The following is a 13,316-nucleotide window of genomic DNA, read 5'->3' as shown; positions in this document are numbered from 1 at the left end:
ACCTGTACTTCCTAGTCCCTATCCACGGCTCAGGAGGAGAGTCAACAAACAGCTTCTTCCAGTTGTAGGTGGCACAGGCCTTCCTCTGTTCAGCTTTGGCTGCATCTCTGTCCTGGAGTCTCTAGACCTCTCTTTCTGCCACTGCACCTTGTAAGAAGACATGGGTGATGGCAGAGGACTGAGATAGTCTCCTCATCCCCAAATCTTTAATTTGGTCCCATCCCCAAACACCTTTACCCCAAATCAGGGAACAGCCATGGTTTCTGTTATCTGGAGATCCTATTGAGAGCATATCAAGATGTGTAGGTAAAACCAGGAATATAGGACTGGTTGGGGCTGGCTCTGGGTACATTCAGTCTGGGATGCTGGGGGACTCTGAGGTGAGTAGATTCCAAAATGTTTAGGGAGCGACTAATGCTCACCCCTGCCACGACCCTGTGAGGCCAGGGACAACAGCACTTTGCTTTCTGCCAGGGAGAGTCCTTCATCTGGGTGCCTAGTTCCTCCTGGAAGGAAGAGAAGGGTCTTCAGGCTGGGAAATTTAAATAAAAAGACATTCTCTTTCTAATTTAATGACATCTCTGCTAGAACTTCTGAAACCATCATTTCCCCACACAGTTCTGAAAGGCTTTTCAAAGAATTTAAACCCACCATTTAAAATTCTCATTAAGGAAGGAAATAGGCCCTCTGGGGCCCAACCATTTTTTTTTTCCTTTGGTCTCCTGGTTCCTCAAGGTAAGGATTTCAATTTAGAGTTTTCCATGTGGAAACTCGGAGCTGAGACCCCTCGCAGATGGCTCCCTCCGCGGTGGGCAGACACGTTCATTTCCACATCCTGCTAGAGTGAGATGCTGTTTATCATATTTCCACAGTAGAATGGGTGCATTTTGTGTAACAGGTGAGATGTGAGCTCTGCATACATTTATGGGCCCACCACTGCGTCTGCAGAAGCGCATCAGGACCACCGGAGACAAACTTTCTCCTGATTGCACATGTATACAACAGCCCAGGGCCCCACACCATCCCCAAGCGGTGATTGTGTTTCCCAGGAGACATTCACTTTCAAATGATCTTGCTAGATATTGTTAGGATCTATCCATTTGCATACCATGAATGTTAAAACTCGGAAAATACTCAGCTGCCAATTAGCACCATCGAGTCTTTCCCTAATTAATCAGTCACGACCCAGAGGCTCCAGGTGCATTCCTGTAGCCAGTACCAGCTAGCTCTCCGGACTTAACGAACTCCAGGGCTCACCAATCAGCTCACAAACACTTCTCCAGGGCCGTGAAACGCCAAGAACACACTGGGGGCCGAAGCCCGTCTCAATCCGCGAGTGCTCTGGACGGCCGAGCAAATTACTCCTGGTTGTCTTTACTTCTCAACATGGTGAACTTGAGAAATTGCTCCGGGTCCAGCAAAGTCCGGCAGCTGAGGGAGCCCATTGGTGATAGCTCTGTGAATGAGGAAGTGCCTCTCCATCTGTGGTTCTGGACGGCATGCTCACTCCACGTACACTCAGATGGCAGACAGACGGGTCTGGGGCTGAGCGACTCTAAAGTACAGGAGGGGTGGGGTAAGCCTGAAAAGGTGGGACCTGGAGAGGCGGGTAAATACCTGTCCTCACTCAGAACTTCCCCTCACTTCTCCACTGTGGGTTACGATCCCATGTAAGGAAGTAAATTAAAAAAACAAAAAACAAAAAACAAAAAAAAACAACAAAAAAACCCTAACAGAACCTTTGAGGATTGCGAGCAGACAAAGCTAGAACTTCCTGGCAGCCCCGTTCGTGTCTCCTGGCTCAGCATCATCCTTGCCCACCCTTGTCAGTCACATGACACCAAGGAACGCTCCCCTGAGACACCTGGGCTCCGAGTGCAGCGTGCCATGAACTGCCAAGCTTCTGCCGTTCATACCAATTCTTCTGTTCTCACAGAAACATAATGGTTTAATTACAGAAAACAACGGCTTTCAATATTTTCCTACTGTCATTTCTCAGCATGTAAGTATCAAATTAGTATCTCTTTGGATTAGATTGTGTTAGAGTGTTTTATTTCAAAAATGAATGTTTGAGTTGCCGACTTGCGTTTCATAAAAAAAAAATCATTAAATGATTTTGGTTTGGAATTAGGATAGATTTTCAACAATTTCTGAAATGGTCCTAAATATCGTTCTTTGTATGAACATAAAGCAGCATTCTCCATATTGATAACTACAAAATAAAAATATCCGTTAGTTCTGAAAAACATCGAAGATCTATGTCCTGTGCTATTGAATACCCAGCTAAGGGGCTGAGGAGTCAGCTCAGTGGCTAAGAGCACTGGCTGCTCTTGCAGAGGGCCCAGGTTCATTCCCAGCACCCACAGGGCGGTTCACATGGAACTGCATGTAACTCCAGTTCCCAAGGGATCCAATGCCCTCTTATAGGCACTGCATACATTGGTGCATGGAGATACATGCAGGCAAAACACCCAAACACAGAACAAAATAATTTTCTAAAATATTCAACCAAACTTTAATTCTTGTTGGAAGCGAGAACTTCCAAGTCATTCTCATGCAAACTGTTTGTCTTTAATGGATGCTAAACTTATAAATGTACTGAGATTTGTTTGAGAATAAATTTATGATTATTATCAATGAGTGCTTGATTTTTAAAAACCTATTTTATATATCTATATACTTGGGTTGCCTATAAACCTCTCAAGTAAGCAATGGTTACAAGAAACTAGTGTCTAAGAAGCCCTGACTAAAGAATGAAACTATCAGATTAGAAGTTCAACTCAGAACTGCTGTGGTGACACATGCCTTTAATCCCACCCAGGTCTTGGGAGACCAGCCTGGTCTACAGAGTAAGTTCCAGGACAGCCAGGGCTCCACAGAGAAGCCCTCTCAGAAAACCCAAAATACAAAACAAAACTAGAAGTTCCACTCAGAAAGCCAAAGACTGTGCTTGCAGAATGGAGTGCTTGCAGAATAATGAGAACTCCACTCTGTGGACCTGGAAGGGGAGGGAGGGCATTGGTCCAGAGAGCAGATAAGACTCCCTTAACCACAGGTGTGCACTGAGACGCCTGCCCAGCTCACAGCCACCAGGTGTCTGTGTTAGAGCACTGTTCCTCTACCTAGCTAGTGTCCCGGGTGCTCCTTCAACTCCTGACGGGCAGAGGCCCGTCCTGACAGTCTGCACTCAGAGCCTCTGTCCGGCTGGGTCTGATGTTAGGGGCTTTGGTCTTTGGCTGACTTTGGTTGTGTTGGGAAGAGGAATGTTGAACAGATGGGCTAATTGGCCATTGTTTCCCAGAGACTGGATAAAGAATGAGCCGTCCTCTAGCAAGGCATTCCACCTCTCCGGCAACACCCAATTAGTGGTTCCTGCCCTGGAGCCTGCCAGCTGGGAGGGTTTAAAGTTCATTACGGGTTTAAATAAATCCATTCATTTCTGTGAGCCTTAAAGAGTTTCCTGTAACCACCTTCATTACATTTTAAAATGAGATTGGGGAGGGTGGTAATTAGGAAATATGGGCTTCAGCCGGGGGCCCTCTGCAGTGGCACACAGATATGTCACCCTTCGCCCCCCTGCAGGATCAGTCAGGTGGGGGCGGAGGTGGAAGCCTAGGCGAGACTGTCAATCACAACCCACAGAGGTCCGGAGGCCTTAGGTCCAGAGAACTCCAGAGAGGAGGCTCTGTGGCTGAGGAAGAAGGCAGAACGGCTTCCGCACCATCTTCCAACATTTCATTGTTCCTTCCCAAACCAGGCCCAGCTATTCCAGCATCCTCAGCCCTGGCCCATTGCCACGCGCTAACACACCAACACGCCAACACACAAGCAACCGTGAAGGTTGGAAGATCAGTGTCACAAAAGCATCCGTTAGGACTCGCGGTGACAGATGAAGGCACTGGATAACTGTTCCATCCTTGGCCTAGCTTTCGGAAGACATAGTTAATAATATTATAATGTGGTTAGTTTAGACATTTCATTAAATAGAATATTGTCAACGGAATTCAGAGGACGGCGTGCTTCTGCAACGCGGTAATGGATACGACTTGCTTTTAAATGTTCTGCAATAAAACCCCACATGTCACGGAAGCAGATAGATTCTTATTTGCTTAGACTTCCTCGGCATTGCATAATCTGTGCCGTAAACTACTTTCTAATGAAATCTGCAAATAAAATTTCAGACGGGGGATGCCTGCTGTGCGCAGTGGAAATTTCCTGAGTTTCTTGCTTTGGGGTTCGACTTTTCCCAACTCTGACTGGAGATGCTTCAGTTCCCTTTCAATGGGTAGAGGAGTGTTCTGCAGGATACCTAGGAAGCTCCCCTGGTGGTCTGGGGGTACAGACTTGTGGGGCTTTGGATCTTGGCCAGAACCCTGTGTCCTCCCCACGGGGGTGATCTTTGAGGTGAGCCCCCACACCTGCTGATTTTGAATGTGCCTGTCTTCCATCTGTAGAAGTCTCCTTGTTCTCATCAAATCCATACAGGGTTTTTCTGTCCACATCTGAGCCACTGAGGAAAGACAGTGCCTCCCTTCTCAGAGGGCCCAACCCAGATTGCAGGGATTTAGGGAGCCGAGCTGTGTCTCCGTGCTCCTGGGCTGTGCTAGGATTTTTGGGGTGCATCTCTGAGTCATCTTAAGGAAAGGTCATGGCTGTGTGCTCTTGAAGCCACCAACCATCAAGTCCCTCCCTGCCCGGGACTCTCTGGTCTACCTCATCCCAGGGGAGGGCAGAGGAGTCACACTCTAGGTCCACCTGCCAAAGGACAGAGAATGTCCATCACTATATCCTCTTTGTGGCTCATTTACTTTACAAAGCGGTCTTGGCCTCAGCGGTACTGGACCTGCTCCTCTCTCCATCCTTTTTGAGGTGAGTCTGGTGTGTGTGTGTGTGTGGGGTTGGAGCTTCTTGAGAATTACCTTCCACAGAAATTGGCTCTGGGCACAAGTTTCTGGAGAGTTATGCTTTGGACGGCGATGCTGGGCTGTCTCCTGGACGGCTATGCTAAACTGGCCCCTGGACAGCCATGTTAGGCTTGCCTCTGGACAGCTATGCTGGGCTGTCTCCTGGACAGCTATGCTGGGCTGTCTCCTGGACAGCTATGCTGGGCTGTCTCCTGGACAGCTAGGTGGGGTTTATTCCCGGAAGGCTATTGGATCCCTGAACCTCCACTGGAGAAGATCAGGTTGGATACTTAGGCAAAGCAGGAAGCAGATCAGGGCAGATGGTTGGGAACTGTGGATAATCCCACTTGGACAGAGGGTGGGGAAGCCCCGGGCAACTGGATGCAGGTGAGTAGGCCCAGGTCTGACTTCTCTGAAGGTCACAGAGAAGGTAAATTGGTAACAATCTTGTATCCTGAACTCGGAGTGGTTTCAGACTTTTATAATAGCAATCCAAATGCGCTGCCCCTCTGTGTGCCTTTCTGCTTCCACGATATAAACTCCCATCTTTACTTCCCCACCCTGGTCAGGTGAGAGAGTGAGCGCATGGCAAGAGACCAACGGCCTGGCGAGCCTGCAGTCCCTGTGATTTAGGGTGATTAGGGCTTGGCTGTAATGAGTGCATATTAAGCCTTCCTTCAGAGCCTACAGAACATTTGATTCATAAACAAATTACTCCGAGCCTATAATGCAGGGGAAAGGAAATAGCAGCTAATTTAACCAGTGAATCAATGGAGACAGCTCCCTACGCCTCATGCATTCCCGAGTACAAAGGAGAAAATGAAAGTAAGAAGAAGCCTAAAGGCTGATGAGCGAGGCCCAGCCCAGGACACCAGGCCCAGCTCTGAGAGGCAGCAAAACTCTGGAAGACATAGTCAAGACGGAATTTGTTGTTCTGAAAGACGGTGGGTAGAAGAAACGGAGGTTGGAAGGGTGAGTGGAGTTGCATACAAGGCCGCTGGGACTGATGGAGACATTTAAGTCGCTCTCTCGGGGTTTCAGCATCACAGCAAAGATACATGAGCTAAGACACCATTGAATGGAGAATCTGGGCAGCCCTGACAAGATCCAGACTGTTGGTGCCAGCTGCCCAGGATGGACAAGCATGTTAGCGTCCCATGGAAAACTTGAACCGTATAGAGAGTCCTGCAGAAGTGTGGATGCGGGGTCCTTCACTACCACTGTGGGCCTGCAGACAAAGCCTTAGGACTTGGTTCTAGAAAAAGAACGAAGCACCAGCTGAGTGGGGGAGGGGCAGTCTCAGTCGGGTACCACTTAGGTGGCTACTTGCCTCAGCTTCCCAGCTGCAAAACGAGCTGGTGGAAGGATTAGATAGCACAAGGGCCAGCCTGGCACATAGCAAACCTTTGCGTGTAGTGCTGTGACTGTGTCATCACGAGTTCCAAACAGGCTCGCTCCAGGGACAGCCCCTCTCCCACGTGACACCTTACGCTGCTCTCTAAATGACTCTTTCCTATGAAAAAAGACCCCTCAGTATCCCACTGTCTGCTAGAACGTCACGTGACACAGCACATGACCTGGGTCATAGTCTTCTATTTCCCTCCTTCCTTCCTTCTTTTCTTCCTTCCTTCTTTCCCTCCCTCCCTCCCTCCCTCCCTCCCTCCCTTCTTACCTCCTTCCCTTCCTTCCTTCCTCCCTCCTTCCCCCATCTTTCTCCCTCCATCCGTCCCTCCCTCTCTCCCTTCTTCCTTCCTTCCTTCCTTCCTTCCTTCCTTCCTCCCTCCATCCCTCCCTGTCTCCCTCCCTCCCTCCCTCCCCCTTCCTTCCTTCCTTCCTTCCTTCCTTCCTTCCTTCCTTCCTTCCTTCCTTCCATTTTTGGTGGGTGTGTGGGTGTTGCTGGAATTGGATCCAGGGCCTCCTATATGCTCTGTGAACTCTATACATACACAGCCTGCTTTTTTGTTTTTATTTTACTAATGTGGCCAGGCTGGCTTTGAACTTTTGATCTTCCTGTCTCAGCCTCCCTACTCACTGGTATTACAGCTGGTGCCCCCAGGCCTGGCCACACAAAGTTTTAAACCGTCCTGTGATAGGCGAATCTCCCAAAATGACACAAGGAAAAAGAAATGCTCTCTTCCCATGGCGCCTCCTCACCTCCTAGAGGGACCACATTGCACAGCAGGGGGTGGTGAAGTTTCTTTGACATCACAGAGACTTTTCTTCTCTTGGTGGCCTTAACTTGGGTGCTAAGGTCCCAGATAATCAATGTCCACCAAAGTCACCCTGAGCCAGTGACCTCTGAGTTTCTTACCTCAAGCCCAAGAAGAACAAAGATGGTGGTTGAGCAAACCATAGATTGAATGTAGTTTATCAAGAAAAAATTGAGGAAGAATTGGAAGGGCTCCAAGGCAACAATGTGATCACGCTTCCCTGCCCAGACCTTAGGGTATGGAAGTGGACAGAGACTGAGGTCATTGCTACTGAGTTTATATATTTGGAGATTTGCTTCCAGTACTAGAGAAAGAATCCATGACCTTCTCAGGAGGAGCATGGCAGCAGGCACACGTGGTGCTGGAGCCGAGGAGCTCAAACCCACAGGGAGCAAGCAGAGAACCCATGGTTGTTTTGAACTTATCATTGTTTTGAAACCAGGCCAACGAGGCGTTCCCAGGTTCTATGTAGATTCAAGCAGCCCAGAGGGAGAGTTCCTCTACTCAAGGTAGGAGCCATGCCCCTGTGGTAGCTCCTGATCTACCATGGGCCCCTCCCTTACTGCTGAAGGAGAGTCATCTCCCAAGAGTCTCAGGAACTCCAGATCCTCTGCTCCAAAGGTTAGCTAGGCAAGCTGAGGAGCACCCAGGATCCAATTCTTTGGTGCCTCCTGTCTACACTCACCTTCCAGTACTGTCTCAAGCTCAACACTTCATCAATGCCTGGTGTATCCCATCAAACCTGAGTCTCCTGACACAGGCCTGTCCCATCCTAACTTGACTCATAACTTCTCATTTCAAAAAAAAAAAAAATCAGAGAGGGGCCCTCCTTTCCAACCATGGTATGCAAATGGGCGCATGCCAAAAATAGTTTCCAAGATTCCGAAGGGCATCCCAAAACATTCCATCACATTTGCTCAACCCCTAAATCAAAATTTTATGATGCCAACCCATTTGCTCAGTCACCAGTCTAGTGGTTTTTATGGGCTTCATTTTTCTGACGGGAAAGAGGGAGGTGAAATAGGAGTCAGTACCCTGCGTCTCGCAGGGTAAACACAGAGAGCCAGCGTAGGATGCACACACGCTCTAAAGGTAACCACACTGACTGGAAGCCATCGGGTAGGAAAGAACAAAGCACAGCCACTCTCCATTAATGTCAGCCATGTCCAGATAGCAGACTCAAGGGACTGGCCAGCTGGTTTATATTTACAGTTCTGCAGGGTAGTGCCTGTGGGAGCAGGGTGACAGGAATTCCTGAGAGACGGGAGGAAGCTCTGGCATGCTCTCCTCTCCCCCAGAAGAGACTCAAGACAGATCTGGAAGTTTCTGTGATAAAACTGCATGGTTCCTAGTGACTGGGTGTTGACTTGGACCCCCTGGCATGATGCCCCTCGAGGAGGATATAAGGAGAGTACAGGTGGGCCCCAATCCCCTAGAACATCCCTCCAGGCTTGGCCATTGGAGGACGCTGTGTAAGACAACTTTGAAGAAGTATGGGAGTCAGAGTAGCTGGGCTCCCAGTGCAGATCAGATCAAAGAGTGGAGCGGGCAATGGGGCAGCCTGGCATCAGGGTTTGGAGTCTGAGCGCTGCTGCATTTCTCCTCTACTTGACTGAACACAAGATATGAGGGTTGATATTGGTTATCAACTTCACAGGATCTAGAATCACTGGGAGACACACTGGGTCTCGAGAATTATCCCGGTTGGGTTAATTGAGTGGAAAAGGACACTCCCTTAAAGTGAGTGACACGGTTCTCTAGCCTGGGCTCCTGGACTGCATAAGGGAGAAAGGTTAAAACTACACCCACATTCCCCCCAAAACTGATGTTTTTGTTATTTTTTTTTTTTTTAAAAAAGACGGGTAAATAGTAGGGGACAATTCTGTATTCTGTCAATTATGTTTTAAATAAACGCTGATTGACCAGTAGCCAGGCAGGAAGTATTGGTGGGACAACCAGACAGGAAGTAGAGGCAGAGCAATGAGAACAGGAGTATTTTGGGAAGGAGGAAGCCCATTCCTCTACAGTCCTGCCCAGATATGGAAGAAGGAAGATGTGACCTGTCCCGCTGAAAAAGGTACTGAGCCATGTGGCTAACGTAGATAAGAATAATGGGTTAATATAGGTGATAAGAGCTAATGTGCCAATCATGATATCATTAATATAGACTCTCTGTGTGAATTTCTTTGGGACTTACCGGCTGTGAGAACTGGGTAGGACAGAAACCCCAACAAGCAGGCCCTCACATTACACCTCATGACAGTGTCGCATGGAGGATGGCAGCCAGACTAACCACTGCCTGGCAGTGCTATCCCAAGAGAGGCTGGACAGATGGGCACAGCTGCTTTTGTCTTTGTTATGCTGGGTAGTGGCCAGAGAGCTTTGAAAGGATCCAGCATCAGGCTGAGTTCTATGGTGACATATAAACCCTAAACCCAGGCCCCTCTACCATGCATTCTTATGGTTGAAAAGCTGATATTGATCCAATGCTTTCTTCTACAGAAGGGCATGGAGGGTCTTCCCTCCACCTAGCCACATGTTTGTGTCATCATCTAGGACCACTGGTCATAAATTTGAGTTCTCCCTCCAGGGAGATATGCATTGAGCAGTGTGGAACCATGGGAAAGAAGATAAGACCTCCAATCCACAGGGTTGCTGCCCATACCCAGCCTCCAGCATATCTGGGATGATAAGATCCAGGGCTTCCTCGGTACAAGCAGTCATGGGCAGGTATCACAAAGGCAAGCATATGCTCAGCTAGGATGCTGCATCCTAGAGCTTGAGAATTGAGTCAGCCATCTCCACCCCCACCCCAAATGAGGTTTATGTCTCATGATTTGGGGAGATACTGCCGGTCCATCATGGTGGGGAAGCCATGGCTAGTGACATTGTCCCACTGGAGATGAACACTGAGCCGTGGTTGCCTTCCCCCTTTTCCTCTTCTTACACAGGATGGTGCTACCTGCATTCAGGGTAGGTCGCCTCTCCTCATTTTAAACCTCTGGAACATCTTCACAGACACCCCAGAGGCATGTTCCTGTAATGGCTCTAAATCTAGTCCTTCTGACAATGGAGAGTAAACATCAAATATATCATGGCTTTAAACGTGCAAGATACACACATGTACTGGGATGATGTGGCTTATCTGTGGTCTCCATGGAGACTCTTAGGGACTTAGTGGGGTCTCTGCTCTCCATGTTCTTCAAGGTGGTGACAGTGACCCCAAGTAAATACCTTTGTGTTGACAAAAGTGAGCAGTGGGGAAGGGAGGCTGGGTGAGAAGCACAGGCAGAGCATGGGTGGTTATAAAGAACAACAATGTTTCTTCTCACTGTTTTTGACAGCTGTCCAGGCCCTGTTGTCTCCAGTGCCTAGGTACAGTCAAGCATTGCACACTCCCTACCCTAACCACCTTGGCAGATCTCACAGATACACCAGACAGCATCTCGTCCCTCATATTAAGGCAGGGCAGTCAGGGACAATGGCTCAAGATCGCTACACTGTTGGGATCATAGACTTGTCTGGTGGTAAAGAAGTTGACCAGGCAGGATCTGCCAGCAGAGCCCTGGACTGAACACCCTCCCAAGATTCGAAGTAAGTGACAGAACCCTGTTTATGGGGTGGCTTGCTTGATGGCTTGTTTGTTTGTTTTGGGACTAGACTCTGGAGTCTGGGCAGGGGTATAGGAAGAGAGCAGGAGTCCTTTGGCTGTGGATAAGCACACGGTTCACAGATGGGGCTTTCTAGAAGGCATCTGCTCTGGGAGCCGTTGGTCCCGCTGGCCTCTTTGCTCAGTGCCAAAGCCACATGAAGAATGGATTCAGCAGGAGCTCAGAGCAAGCCCAGGTGTGGCCCCTGATGATGGAGACTGTGACATCTGAAGAGCAGGACGAAGGGCCAGTGCTCTTTAACTCTTTCTGGACAGCGCGCCCAGCCTCTGTGTTTCAAGGGACTCCAAAGGAGTAGTAGCTGAGATTCCACACAGAATATCACGGTGGTCACTGTGCACTGGGCCAGGTGTCCTTTAGAAGGCCGAGGGTTTCAAAAAAGAAGAGAGAGAGAGAGAGAGAGAGAGAGAGAGAGAGAGAGAGAGAGAGAGAGAGAGAGGAGAGAGGCAGAGGAGTGGTCAGACAAAAAAAGAGAAAAAGACAGAGAGAGGAACAGACAAACTGACAGAGGAGGGGAGAAAGGGCAAACAAAATAATATATGGAAGAATAAATTGAGGGGAAAGAGCAGAAAATTTCACAGAGAACGAACAAGGGAGAGACAAAGAGATACAGGGAGGGAGCCAGCCAGCCAGCCAGGTGAAGAGGGAGTCAGAGAGGCAGGAAGAAAGAGCGCAGGGTTGGAATGTGCCCTGTTTATAGAAAGCCTGGAGAACTGTGCCTTTCCTGACATGGCAGAGATTACTGCGTAGGAGTCCCGGTATTAATATTGATCTCTGCCTCTCCCCGTGGGTAAGCAGCTGCTTGGACATAGCACTGTCTGATTACTTTAATATAGAAATACACAGAAAGAAAATCACCTTTTCTTTCCATTTCTATTGCGTGGCTGTGAAGGGCCCAGGCAGGTCAGCACTACACACAGACAATTTTGTTTGTCCTGAAAACAGACCAAGAGCCCAACTAGTGTTCTCTGCAATGGCTCCATGCATCACCAGGCCTCAGTTTCCCCAGGAAATGAGGCTCCAGATGAACACATCTGCCTGAGACTGCTGAGTTCTGGATCCCAGGGAAGATATGACTGCTGGTATTCTGCTCTGTGAGTGTGTCCACTAGTGGTCAGAGGACTCCTAGGGTCCCCCGGGAGAGCTGCGGCTTCTCCCGAGAGCTTTAGGTAAGTGGGGAAGCATGCACAGGCTTGGAACAACTGGCAACCTGCGTCCCACCTTCAGCCCCTCCCACCTGGGCTTGGCAGCTATGGAGACCCTGCAGCCACACTACAGAGCAGAGTGAAGCCAGTCATCCCTATGAGTAAGGGGCTGGCATAAGCGGAGGCATTTTGTTTCTGTGATTATTCATTTATTTAGCGTGCCTGATTGAGAATTAACATCATGTTGGCAGTGCCCATATCACTTATGGGTAGTGATTAATGTTAAGGGGTTTGGTGATTAAGGCTTATTTTCACTCTGGTTTGGGGAGGACGGCACATCATCTGGGCTCCGTGACAGGCTGTTCCCAGGGACGAGGCTGCGGACGACACAAAGCTTCCTTGATCTAATTGCTTTCCAGAGAAGTTTTGCTTTAACTGACTGCCTCTGCTGGTCTCAGGGACCACAGACCATGTCACCTCAATACCCCAAGATCTCTTCTTCTCCAAGGAGACCCAGATAAACTATGTCTTTCCACACTTCCTTATAGCGGTATATCATTTGTGTTTTAGTAAATTAGGCTTACCTGAAGGTCACACTCATCACACAGGCCAGGCAGTGGTGGCACACACCTTTAATCCCAGGACTCTGGAGGCAGAGGTAGATGGATCAAGGCTACCCTGGGCTACATGAAATTGATCCAGTCTAAAAGAGAAAAAGAGCTCACACAAAGGTGTTCTCCCAGAACTTGGAATCCCACGTCTTTAATCCCAGCACTAGAGAGGTGGAGACAGGAGTGATATGCCTGGGCAGAGAGAGGAATATAAGGCGGGAGGAGACAGGAGCTCAGGGCAGTCTAAGGCAGCAGTCTGAAGCAGTCTGCAGTCTGAGGATTGGTAGAGACAGAATAGCCCCACTCAGTCTGAGGATTCGGTAGAGGTAAAAGGTCTCTCTGGTGGCTGGCTACACTGCTTCTCTGATCTCCCAGCTTTTACCCACTAATATTTGACTCCAGGTTTGTATTATTGAGAACAATTAGAATTTGTGCTACAGTTTCACTCTGCTAAACACACACAATCCAGGAGACCTGCTGGGGAGTCGTGTTTTGATGGTGTGTGGACTGGTCTTGCTGGTTTCTGGAGCTAGGTACACCCCTGCCTGAAGCCCCACAGGTGTATGAAGTGGAGGGTCCTGGGCAGTGCTCAGCATTTCCCAGATCCATATGTCTTGGTGCACAACACAGGAGATCCAGAATGGAGTCACCTTGTGGTCTAGACTCGGGAGGAGGGAACCAGCCTGGGAAAGGAAGAAAGACAGTAAGGAGGAGTCACGTGCATGAGAAGATGCTAAGCTAGACAAAGAGCAGCCAGGAGGCTTGGGGCCCTCCTGGA

This window comes from Chionomys nivalis, chromosome 11, assembly GCF_950005125.1.
Source record: "Chionomys nivalis chromosome 11, mChiNiv1.1, whole genome shotgun sequence".
Classification (NCBI taxonomy): domain Eukaryota; kingdom Metazoa; phylum Chordata; class Mammalia; order Rodentia; family Cricetidae; genus Chionomys; species Chionomys nivalis.
This window is presented reverse-complemented; position numbering follows the sequence as displayed.